This window comes from Chelonoidis abingdonii, chromosome 1, assembly GCF_003597395.2.
Source record: "Chelonoidis abingdonii isolate Lonesome George chromosome 1, CheloAbing_2.0, whole genome shotgun sequence".
NCBI classification, from domain to species: Eukaryota; Metazoa; Chordata; order Testudines; family Testudinidae; genus Chelonoidis; species Chelonoidis abingdonii.
The window spans coordinates 83,205,886-83,215,884 of NC_133769.1; the positions used below are offsets into that span (position 1 = coordinate 83,205,886).

A 9,999-nucleotide genomic window follows, 5' to 3' on the forward strand; every position below is an offset into this window, starting at 1 on the left:
ATGTTCGCCTCCATTTGCAGCCCATAGAGACCTCAATATCAGGACCTCCCTATACCACCCCTTCAACATTCCTTGTGTCATCAAAGGTCGGTGCACTATTCCTATAGCTCCACCCAGGGGGACATTAAAGACAATCATAACTTCACACACACTCACCTGTGAAAGTCACCGTTGGTGTACGTGTACCTGAAATGGAAATGACTGTTCTTTCTCCTTTGTAAATTCTGGTCCCTTACTGTATTAAATTTTAATTTTTTTAATTGCCTGGTTTATGGTACAGAATAAAATACTATTTTGGAAGCAAAACTTCTCACTGGGATCCAAATTTGCAAGAAAAAACACCAGTGACCCTTCAAATGAACAAAGGCTGATTCAACTGTCATTCTGCACCTGCTGAGCCAGTAGTTAAAGCACTCCTTGCTGCTGTTGAGGGAGCTAGTGTACAGCTTTATGAGCTAGGGGTAGGCTGGGTCCCTCAGGATCACTAATGGCATTTCAACACTCTCAATGGTAATGCACCAGTCAGGAAAAAAAGTCCCTACTTGCAGCTTTATGAACAGTTCTGTGTTCTTAAAGATGCATATGTCATGCACCTTCCCTAACCAGCCTACATTGATGTCAATAAAGCATCCCCAGTGATCTGCCAGCACTTGCATAACCATAGAAAAGAAGCCATTTCTGTTGATGTACTCTGCGGCAAGGTGGTCTTGTGCTAGAATAGAGATATACATACCATCTGTTGCCCCACTGTAGTTTGGGAAACCCACTGCTGCAAAAACATCCACTATATTCTGCACATTGCCAAGAGTTCCAGTTCTGTGATAGATTTCCCAACTCCAAATTGTTACTGGTCAGTCAGGAATCAATCTGGCATTACAGTCTTCCACAGTGCAATTGCCACTCACTTCTCAACTGTCAGAGCAGCTGTCATTTCGGTGTCCCTGCGCTGGAGGGCTGGGTCATGCTTAGCGCACAGATCCCGAATGTGACCTTACACATCAGAAAGTTGTGAAGCCACTGCTCATCATCCCAAGCCTGCATTCAGGGCTGGCCTTACCATGAGGTGAACTGAGGCGGCTGTCTCAGATGCCAGAAAGTGGGGGGTTGCCACTAGGACCTAGAGTGTAGAAAATTGCGTCTGTTGCTCGTGCATATGTATTCTCTCTGCTCTAGATGCACAGAAATGGTGGAGTGCTGTGCTGGAGGAAGGAGGGCACAAGAGACATAACAGGCAGGCGAGAGAAAAGGTGAGAGGGAATAACAGAAAGCAGCAGGGAGAGAGAGAGGAAAAGGAGCCCTTAAGACGCTGATATCTTCCCTCACTCTGGCCCTGCTACCAGCCTGCTTATTTGTCCCCTTCAATTGAGTGTTGAGAGCCACTATAGCTGGCACAGAACAGCAGTCTTGAGCGAAAAAAAAAATGCCCCTCTCAGGCAGCATTCAGAAAAAGCAAGCAAGGAAAGGAAGCTTTTCTATCTAACCAGGAAGGAGCTCTCCTGAGATACATAGACACAAATGTTCACGTGAGCCTTCTGGCCCCAGTGAGGATGTGAGTGGTGAGGAAATGCCTGATCTTCCAGTTAGTCAGAGTGCATCCATCTCAAATGGATGTAACCATGCACATTCCTGAAGAAAAAAAATTGTAAAAATTGGAGAATAGTGTGGTGGAGGCACAAGAAACAGCTGCTGCTGAGTTTAGTTCCTTAAGTCTAGATGATCCAGGACTGCAGACCCACTTGAGCAGTAGCCTGAGGGACTTCCTTGTACTACATGGGCCACAGCAAGTGAAAAGCTTCATGTTCCCCAAAGACAATGAAAATAGAAGTTTCCATCCAACACATTACTGGCGTGAAATCCCCAAGGAGCGAAGTTCTGGAACAGCCTTCCAAGGGAAGCAGTGGGGACAAAAGAGATCTGGTTTCAGGACTAAGCTTGATAAGTTTATGAAGGGGATGGTACGATGGGATAGCCTAATTTTGGCGATTAATTGATCTTTGACTATGAGCAGTAAATATGCCCAATGGCCTGTTATCGGATGTTAGAGTGGGTGGGATTTGAGTTACTATAGAGAATTCTTTCCTGGGTATCTGGCTGGTGAGACTTGCCCACATGCTCAGGGTTTAGCTGATTGCCATACCTGGGGTCGGGAAGGAATTTTCCTCCAGGGCAGATTGGCAGAGGCCCTGGGGGTTTTTTGCCTTCCTCTTTGACATGGGGCATGGGTCACTTGCTAGAGGATTCTCTGCACTTTGAAGTCTTTAAATCATGATTTGAGGACTTCAGTGGCTCAGACATAGGTTAGGGGTTTGTTGTGGGAGTGGGTGGGTGAGATTCTGCTGCCTGCATTGTGCAGGAGGTCAGACTAGATGATCATATTGGTCCCTTCTTACCTTAAAGTCTATGAGTCTATAATGATAACAAAGTGGAGAGGCCATGCTTATGTACTCAAAAACCCAGAATGCTGCACACTGTTTTTGTTGCAAACTCTTCCAGTCTAATGTTCCAGCCATAAAGGACTGGAAAAATCTGGCTAGAAATCTGGCATGCCAAGAGAAGGCAGCAAATCATCAGAAAGCATTCCATAGGTAGAAAGAGCTTGAGATGAGACTAAGGTTAAAGGCCACCATAGATGATCAGCGTCAAGAGAAGATTGTATCAGAGTCTCCTTACTGGCAAAATGTTCTGAAAAGGCTCATTGCCATTGTGACAATGCTTGCTACCCAAAACATAGCACTGCATGGCATTTCAGATCAGCTGTATGTGCCAAAGAGTGGAAACTTCCTTAAAATTGTGGAGCTGATGGCTGAGTTTGATGCTGTACTCCAGAGCAATCAAAGATCACTACCCAAGAATATACACACACCACTACTTTTGAAAAACAATTCAAAATGAAGTCACAACAGTTACTGCAACAAAGTCAGTCAAACAAAAAAGTTGTGGCAGATCTAAAGTCAGCAAGATATTATTTATTATTCTGGACTGCACACTGACATCAGCCACATGGACCAAATGACTTTAATGGTGTGTTTTGTAACAATGGAACCTAGGGAAATATCCCTACAATGGTGACTGTCAGAAAGCACTTTAGAATTTATTGACATCGATAATCCTACAGGAGCTGGTACGAACAAATGTGCTTCTTAAAAAGCTGGAAGATATGGGAAATTGCAATAAGCTGACATGAGAAGTCAGGGCTACGATAATGGTGCAATTGAGAGGAAAGACAGAGGGAGTGCAGACCCAGATCGAGAATAAACCCTCAAGCATTTTGTGTCCATGCAGTTCTTATTCATGATCTTGTAGTCAGTGATATGCAACATCAGCTTCTAGTGAGGCTGCTGAATTTTTTAATCTAATTCAAAGCATCTATGTATTTTTCTCTGCATCAATTCATCGATGGCAAATTTTGAAGCAACATGTGGAAATCCTCTCTGACGTGAAACCACTGAGTGCCACATGAGGAAAAGTCACAGTGGGGCACAAAGCCTAACAAACACCAAATTGGGAAGATAGATGATGCCATAGTTGCCATTATGGAAGATAATGCTATGACAGGAACTGTTTGTGAGAGAACAGTGGCAGAGGGAAATGGAATCACCAGAAACATACATAACTTCAAATTTCTGTGTGGCTTAGTGTTGTGGCATGACATACTGTTTACAACATTTATTTCAAACAAGAGACTCCAAGGTGCTGACCTTGATATATCTGGAGCAATGGAACAACTGGACAAAGCAAAAACATACCTACAGTCTTACCACTCAGATAAAGGATTTCAAAATATTCTGAAGAGTGCACAGAAGTTGACAGAGGAAATTCACACAAACTATTTTCCTACCCATTCAAGAATACAAGAATCACCAAAGAAGATGACATTTTGATTACGAGGCACGAGATAATCCCATAAGGGACCCTAAACAATTCAAAGTTGAATTCTTTAACAAGGTGCTAGATAGTGCAATACAGTCAGTTGAAGAACGTTTCATGCAGCTGAAGGAACACAGCAGTATATTTGGGATGTTGTATGATATTCCAAAACTCCTCATTACCCCTGAAGACGACCTACACCAGCAATGCAGGGCACTAGAGACAGTGTTGACACGTGATGACATGTACGATATTGACATGAGCGATTTAGGTGATGAACTGAAAGCCCTTTCCAGATACATTTCAGTAGGATCAATTCCAAAGGCTGTTCTGGAATATATATGCACAAATAAGATGACCACCCTCTTTCCAAATGCTTTTGTTGCTCTGCTCATACTTCTAACACTTCCTGTAATAGTTACCAGTGGAGAACACAGCTTCTCCAAGCTGAAGTTAATAAAAACACATCTACACTCCAAAATGACACAGAGAGGCTGGTCGGCCTTGCAACCATCTCAATAGAGCATGAACTGGCCCAAACTATGGACCTTCAGGAAGTAGTTCAAATCTTTGCAACCAAGAAGGCAGGGAAAGCACCACTTTGATTAGTCAAACAGATAAAAATGCCAGTGTTTACTATGCCAACAAGAAAAGTTAACTTTCTAACACCTGAACAGCAAATTAAATAAGTGTTACTTAAAATTTTTGAACAAGGCATTTTAAGTTGTTAGTTCTCCTTTACTGGGGTAGGTAGCAGAGCAGTTCCATGAGAGGAGAAGGACATGAAGAAGGCAGAATTGAGACCTTTCAAAGTTTTGGCCCAGATTAGGGGGCATGGGGGCGTTATTTGGGTTCTCTGCCTCAGGTGCCAAAATGTTATGGGCCAGCCCTGCCTGCATTACAATGCAATCCCACCAGTCAGTCCTTGTTTCTCTGGCCCAGAACCAGCACTTCACGATTTCCAGCTGCTCTGTGAATGCCTTCAACAATCTTGAATTGTTTCCATGTCCCACACCAATCTAGCATCTAAGGCACTGTCATACTCCCTGCAGCTCTGCAAATACTACAGGACCATGTACCCTGTGCTTGCGACACTCATAGAAACAGTGCAGAGTTATGCAGGCTCTATGCTTCTGTTAGAGATGGCAGACAGCAAGGAGGGATGTGTGGGTTTATGGGATTTTGAAAGGAAGGTGAGAAAGTTATGGGATGCAGATGAAATTATGGGACGGAGAAAACTGCATTATGGAAAGTTGACCTCATGCTCCCAATCACTCCCGCGTGACTCATTTCAGTCCCATCAAGCATTGCAAGAACTTCCCAAAAGATGGGATGGCAAATTGCAAGTGGGATACTGAGCCATGGTGCACTGCACTTTGCATTGATACAAGCATTCCCGATGAGGACGTGCAATACCAACACAAGGAGCCAAGTATGCATGTGCATAAGCAATGCAATAACTTCGGCAGCTGTATGCCAACATAACTTAAGTTGACATAATTTTATAGTGTAGGCATATCCTTAGCAAGGGAGAGATGCCATCGCTAGAATGATAAGACCAAGCAGGAGGAGCTTGAAGGACGCTGACAACACCAAAAAAGGGTCTCAGGAGTTCTGAGGAAACTGAGGGAGGGAATTTGCATGCACGTTTTTTTTCCCCCCATAGATCTGAAGCTGTTGTGCTTTTTAAAATCAATGCTATGTACAATTAAGCTTTTCCGCAAAGTTTGTGTGTTTTTTGTTGTTTAAACTGTCGGTGCTCAGGAGTTGGGGCTTGGGAACAACATGCATAAGCTACTGGAATGAATTGGGTGGGTTCAGCACTGGTTTTAGGGCCTAGAAGGCCCAGCAGTATTAGAGTAGGCAAAGGGACATTTGCCCCCCACCCAAATGAATTTCAATGAGCCCCAAATTATTGTAAAAAAGGACAAAATATGTACCAAGTTATCACATTAAGCAGTGGAAGTGGCAGAGCTGTATATTTCCATCTCTGAGTCATTTTCGTAATAGACAAGGTTGTGTTTAAAACAATCGCCTCAATGATAAAAATCAGACTTATCTAGATTAGAAGCTGAGAGGTCGGTGATTAACATGGATGTCACATCAGAGCTCTCACATACATGCTGTGGCCCAGCATGAAATATCACTTCAAACTACTCACATTCAACTATAGGAGTCAGCTGGGGAAGACCTGCTGAACCAACTACTTGCTGCTGGTTCTGCATTCATAATTCATTTGTCTCACTTTGAGAATATATTTGAGGCACGGGCATGTGATCTCTTCACCAGTCACATAATTTCTTTAGCCATTTAATAATTATTGGTTAAAGTATTAAAAGAAACAGATGTCTACTGAGTTTAGGTAGGCTAACCCACACAGCATTACTGGGTAATATCCTGCTGGCACCATCTTGGTGACACTAGAATGCAGGCAGGTACCATGTTGGTAAGGAGTGCTGTGATAAGGAGTGGGAGGTCATTCACTGTTAATATGAGAACCTTCAACCACGCTACCATCAAAAAAGCAGAAATATCAATCAGGGGCTGAAAAGCAAAAATGCCAGCTTACCAGAGTTGATGTACGCAACATTAGCAGGCCAGCCTAACAGAAAGGTTTTTGGTCCTGGGAACAGGAAGGAAAAAGATCTTTTAGGACATAGTGTATCAATAACCACAATGGCTGTCTGCACTAAAAATTCAGAAGAGAAACTTACAAAAGCTGGGAGAGGTAGCACTGACAATTTAAATGAGCCATCTGTTGCTATTTGTCATGAAGATGATGAAGAATTTGTCATTTCAGCTTCCTTAGCAAGTGTCCAGGAAGAAATCCCAAGTAAAAGCTCATCATAAGACACTCTTGGCAATGTGGCCACACTCCCAAGAACATTCAGACTCCATTCATTGTTATGTTGTTGAGAAATGACTTACTCAAGTGACACCTGAAACTTTTAATTTTCCACATTGGAATGGCAGATATGATCATATTGAGTTTACTACCAAATGGAAAAGCCATCAGTCAAAGATGGATGTTATATTCCTGTGCAGGGAACAAAGCATTCTATTTTCCATGCCATGTTTGCCAGAGCAGCATCAAGACATCGCAACATCATGCATATGATTTCATAAATAGTGTGTCATTCTGGAAGAAGCTGAAACCTAAACTAAGAAAGCATGTGGCACCAGAACGTCATATGAACTGTGGCTCAGTCTGGAGAGAACTGCACAACAGTCTAAAGAATTCTGTGACTTGATGAAAGGCTGCAGCAGGAAACTGAAGGTGAGAAACATTGGCATTTAATCCTGCAGTGATGTCTGGGTCACAGTATTCCTTGCTGAGAGAAATCTGCCATTTCAAGGTGAGATTGAACACTTGAGAGAAAGACGAAATGGAAACTTCCTGGGACTGACTGAGTTACTGTCTTAGTATGATCCTGTTTTGACATTTGAATACAGTGAAAGCAGGTGCAAATGTGTATTATCTTAGTAAAGACACCGAGAATGCCCACTTGATGCTTCAACAATACTGCACAAAAGAGAGAGCTGAGGGTTGTGGATTGAATCCAAAGTCAGTAAAGCGAATCCAGACCACTAGAAAGAAACTAATAGCAATTACCATCTCATGGCTGCTCAGTGGTCTATCTGAAATATTCTGATGGAAGTGAAAACTACAAAATATTATGCACTGATGCTCAACTGTACACCTGATGGTTCCATATGGAACAAACGGCTGTAGTTCTTTGGTATATAAAAAACTTTTAATAGATGCTTGTTCTCATAGACTCTTTTCTTATATTCCTGAATCTCAAAGTCACTATCAGAGCAGACTGGTTTTGAAGCAGCTAGAAGACATGGGACTTTAACATTAGGCTCTGCAGTCTTATTTGATAATGATTCAAACACGAACATGAATAGCCAGCATGCATTTGTAAAGAACAAATCGTGTCAAACCAATCTGATAGCTTTCTTTGATAGGATAACGAGTCTTGTGGATAAGGGAGAAGTGGTGGATGTGGTATACCTAGACTTTAGTAAGGCATTTGATACGGTCTCGCATGATATCCTTATCGATAAACTAGGCAAATACAATTTAGATGGGGCTACTATAAGGTGGGTGCATAACTGGCTGGATAACCGTACTCAGAGAGTAGTTATTAATGGCTCCCAATCCTGCTGGAAAGGTATAACAAGTGGGGTTCCGCAGGGGTCTGTTTTGGGACCGGCTCTGTTCAATATCTTCATCAACGACTTAGATGTTGGCATAGAAAGTACGCTTATTAAGTTTGTGGACGATACCAAACTGGGAGGGATTGCAACTGCTTTGGAGGACAGGGTCAAAATTCAAAATGATCTGGACAAATTGGAGAAATGGTCTGAGGTAAACCGGATGAAGTTCAATAAAGACAAATGCAAAGTGCTCCACTTAGGAAGGAACAATCAGTTTCACACATACAGAATGGGAAGAGACTGTCTAGGAAGGAGTATGGCAGAAAGAGATCTAGGGGTCATAGTGGACCACAAGCTAAATATGAGTCAACAGTGTGATACTGTTGCAAAAAAAGCAAATGTGATTCTGGGATGCATTAACAAGTGTGTTGTAAACAAGACACGAGAAGTCATTCTTCCGCTCTACTCTGCGCTGGTTAGGCCTCAACTGGAGTATTGTGTCCAGTTCTGGGCACCGCATTTCAAGAAAGATGTGGAGAAATTGGAGAGGGTCCAGAGAAGAGCAACAAGAATGATTAAAGGTCTTGAGAACATGACCTATGAAGGAAGGCTGAAAGAATTGGGTTTATTTAGTTTGGAAAAGAGAAGACTGAGAGGGGACATGATAGCAGTTTTCAGGTATCTAAAAGGGTGTCATCAGGAGGAGGGAGAAAACTTGTTCACCTTAGCCTCTAATGATAGAACAAGAAGCAATGGGCTTAAACTGCAGCAAGGGAGATTTAGATTGGACATTAGGAAAAAGTTCCTAACTGTCAGGGTAGTTAAACACTGGAATAAATTGCCTAGGGAGGTTGTGGAATCTCCATCTCTGGAGATATTTAAGAGTAGGTTAGATAAATGTCTATCAGGGATGGTCTAGACAGTATTTGATCCTGCCACGAGGGCAGGGGACTGGACTCGATGACCTCTCGAGGTCCCTTCCAGTCCTAGAGTCTATGAATCTATGAGGTGCAAGCACAAATTAGGAAAGTTAAACCATATGCATGGCATGGGAGTTGTTATAGTCACAACTGGAACTTGTTGCCTTTTGCTGCTGCTGCAGCTTCTTAACTTGAGTCCAAAAATATTTAGTGTACTGCCAAGATTGTATGTGTTATCTGGTGGATCTGCTAAAAATATCCCACCTTTAAAAAAGCATTTGGATATTTCCCTGAAATCCTGTTCTGAAACTACATAGAAGGCAAATGATGTCTTCCTATCCTTTCATGGTTGTCTTCACTGTGTGGTACAAAAGTGCTGAAAGGAATCAGCACAACAAACAAGCAGTTTAAGGGAACTGAGAAAGATCTTTGTATGGCATGCAGATAAATAAAAACTATCAGCAGCATCCCTTCAGAATTATCATAAGACAAGCTTTGACATTACACTTGAGAAAACCAAAGTGGCTCATGAGTTGGATGGAGAACCAATATTTCCAGTTATCAATGGAGCTACTGACTGTAAAATGGATACAAAAGACTAGCTCAATACTGACTTTTTTAAAATTCACTTCTGGTAATTGTTATTACAGAAATTTTCAGCAGATATGACGGAATACGTATACTTACATGGTTTATTGCATGTATTTAACAAGTCCTATTACTCTGGCTTCAGTTGAAAGTTCTTTCTCTTAAAGCTCATAAAGATATATCTGTGGCTCAAATGTCACAGGAGACTGAATGTTTCAACCCTATTGTCTGTTGAAAGTCAAGTTGGAAAGCAGTTGGATTTCACAGAACTGATTCTTGCTTTTGTGGCTACAAAAGTATCAAAGATTGTGTTTTAGTGATTTTATTTCCATGCAAATAAACTTTTTAAAAATATTCCTCTCTTTTAATTTAACATGAAGTGTTCACTTTGCCTATTCCAGGCCAGTGACTGATTTCTGATTTAACCCATTGCTTTTACACAAACTGCTAACCTATAGTG

General features: G+C 42.0%; 1 long non-coding RNA gene across 1 annotated transcript in view; it reads left to right on the forward strand.

Moving 5' to 3' along the window:
- Positions 1-6,512, forward strand: part of LOC142045875 (uncharacterized) — an 89,064-nt gene extending 82,552 nt beyond the window's left edge. The window contains exon 3 of the long non-coding RNA XR_012654786.1: positions 6,501-6,512. This is a non-coding gene — a long non-coding RNA (uncharacterized LOC142045875). The remainder of the gene's footprint in view (positions 1-6,500) is intronic.
- The last annotated feature ends 3,487 nt before the right edge of the window (positions 6,513-9,999 follow it).